The sequence below is a fragment of the Schistocerca serialis genome, unplaced genomic scaffold (assembly GCF_023864345.2).
Source record: "Schistocerca serialis cubense isolate TAMUIC-IGC-003099 unplaced genomic scaffold, iqSchSeri2.2 HiC_scaffold_229, whole genome shotgun sequence".
NCBI classification, from domain to species: domain Eukaryota; kingdom Metazoa; phylum Arthropoda; class Insecta; order Orthoptera; family Acrididae; genus Schistocerca; species Schistocerca serialis.
The window spans coordinates 50,275-52,749 of NW_026047794.1; the positions used below are offsets into that span (position 1 = coordinate 50,275).

Genomic DNA, 2,475 nt, shown 5'->3' on the forward strand with positions numbered 1-2,475 from the left:
AAGCGCGGTGGACATCTGCAGTGTGCTGGTCCGATTGAGGACTGTGTGCGCTGAGGATGCGCCGCCGCCCGGCGCTCGGCGCCGCGACGCCGTCTGCTGCTCGGTCGCCTCTGCGGTTCTCGCAGGTGGTTTGTATCGCAGCTGTGCGGACGTGTTGGCGCGTGCGCTGTGCTGGGAGAGTTCGCTTCGGCACCCAAGTGGGGCTTTTGTCCTTCTGTGGCGCTGGCGTTGGAGCTGCCGGTCACCGTAGGTGGCGCGTGTTGTCTCCCGCCGGCAATGCCACGACAGCACGCTCCCGGGCCTCTGTCGGCAGCGGCAAGCTCAGTTGGGAGCACGGGTGGTCGCACCTAAAGCGTCTACTCGCCAAACTCCGGGCGATTGCGCCTCTCTCGAACCCGACCAAGTACTTAGGACGGCGCTGCGCGCCGCCGGGACCTGAGAGGGTTTCGAGGTGTATGGTGCAGGGGAGCGCAGCCTCCTCCTGTTTGCAGAATAATTGAGCGGACGCTTGCGTGTTCGCGCGGGCCCCCGGGACACACTCCCGGGCGGCCGGCTGCTCAGCTCTAGTTGACGCAGCTCCCTGGTTGATCCTGCCAGTAGTCATATGCTTGTCTCAAAGATTAAGCCATGCATGTCTCAGTACAAGCCGCATTAAGGTGAAACCGCGAATGGCTCATTAAATCAGTTATGGTTCCTTAGATCGTACCCACGTTACTTGGATAACTGTGGTAATTCTAGAGCTAATACATGCAAACAGAGTCCCGACCAGAGATGGAAGGGACGCTTTTATTAGATCAAAACCAATCGGTCGGCTCGTCCGGTCCGTTTGCCTTGGTGACTCTGAATAACTTTGGGCTGATCGCACGGTCCTCGTACCGGCGACGCATCTTTCAAATGTCTGCCTTATCAACTGTCGATGGTAGGTTCTGCGCCTACCATGGTTGTAACGGGTAACGGGGAATCAGGGTTCGATTCCGGAGAGGGAGCCTGAGAAACGGCTACCACATCCAAGGAAGGCAGCAGGCGCGCAAATTACCCACTCCCGGCACGGGGAGGTAGTGACGAAAAATAACGATACGGGACTCATCCGAGGCCCCGTAATCGGAATGAGTACACTTTAAATCCTTTAACGAGTATCTATTGGAGGGCAAGTCTGGTGCCAGCAGCCGCGGTAATTCCAGCTCCAATAGCGTATATTAAAGTTGTTGCGGTTAAAAAGCTCGTAGTTGGATTTGTGTCCCACGCTGTTGGTTCACCGCCCGTCGGTGTTTAACTGGCATGTATCGTGGGACGTCCTGCCGGTGGGGCGAGCCGAAGGCGTGCGACGCGCCTCGTGCGTGCTCGTGCGTCCCGAGGCGGACCCCGTTGCAATCCTACCAGGGTGCTCTTGAGTGAGTGTCTCGGTGGGCCGGCACGTTTACTTTGAACAAATTAGAGTGCTTAAAGCAGGCAAGCCCGCCTGAATACTGTGTGCATGGAATAATGGAATAGGACCTCGGTTCTATTTTGTTGGTTTTCGGAACCCGAGGTAATGATTAATAGGGACAGGCGGGGGCATTCGTATTGCGACGTTAGAGGTGAAATTCTTGGATCGTCGCAAGACGAACAGAAGCGAAAGCATTTGCCAAGTATGTTTTCATTAATCAAGAACGAAAGTTAGAGGTTCGAAGGCGATCAGATACCGCCCTAGTTCTAACCATAAACGATGCCAGCCAGCGATCCGCCGCAGTTCCTCCGATGACTCGGCGGGCAGCCTCCGGGAAACCAAAGCTTTTGGGTTCCGGGGGAAGTATGGTTGCAAAGCTGAAACTTAAAGGAATTGACGGAAGGGCACCACCAGGAGTGGAGCCTGCGGCTTAATTTGACTCAACACGGGAAACCTCACCAGGCCCGGACACCGGAAGGATTGACAGATTGATAGCTCTTTCTTGATTCGGTGGGTGGTGGTGCATGGCCGTTCTTAGTTGGTGGAGCGATTTGTCTGGTTAATTCCGATAACGAACGAGACTCTAGCCTGCTAACTAGTCGCGTGACATCCTTCGTGCTGTCAGCGATTACTTTTCTTCTTAGAGGGACAGGCGGCTTCTAGCCGCACGAGATTGAGCAATAACAGGTCTGTGATGCCCTTAGATGTTCTGGGCCGCACGCGCGCTACACTGAAGGAATCAGCGTGTCTTCCTAGGCCGAAAGGTCGGGGTAACCCGCTGAACCTCCTTCGTGCTAGGGATTGGGGCTTGCAATTGTTCCCCATGAACGAGGAATTCCCAGTAAGCGCGAGTCATAAGCTCGCGTTGATTACGTCCCTGCCCTTTGTACACACCGCCCGTCGCTACTACCGATTGAATGATTTAGTGAGGTCTTCGGACTGGTACGCGGCATTGACTCTGTCGTTGCCGATGCTACCGGAAAGATGACCAAACTTGATCATTTAGAGGAAGTAAAAGTCGTAACAAGGTTTCCGTAGGTGAACCTGCG

At 55.1% G+C, this 2,475-nt stretch overlaps 1 non-coding gene across 1 annotated transcript; it reads left to right on the plus strand.

Moving 5' to 3' along the window:
• Window positions 1-577: 577 nt before the first annotated feature.
• LOC126444118 (small subunit ribosomal RNA) lies at window positions 578-2,475 on the plus strand (the record flags this gene model as incomplete). Its single annotated transcript, XR_007582430.1, has 1 exon — window positions 578-2,475. It is a non-coding gene; the product is annotated as a small subunit ribosomal RNA (ribosomal RNA).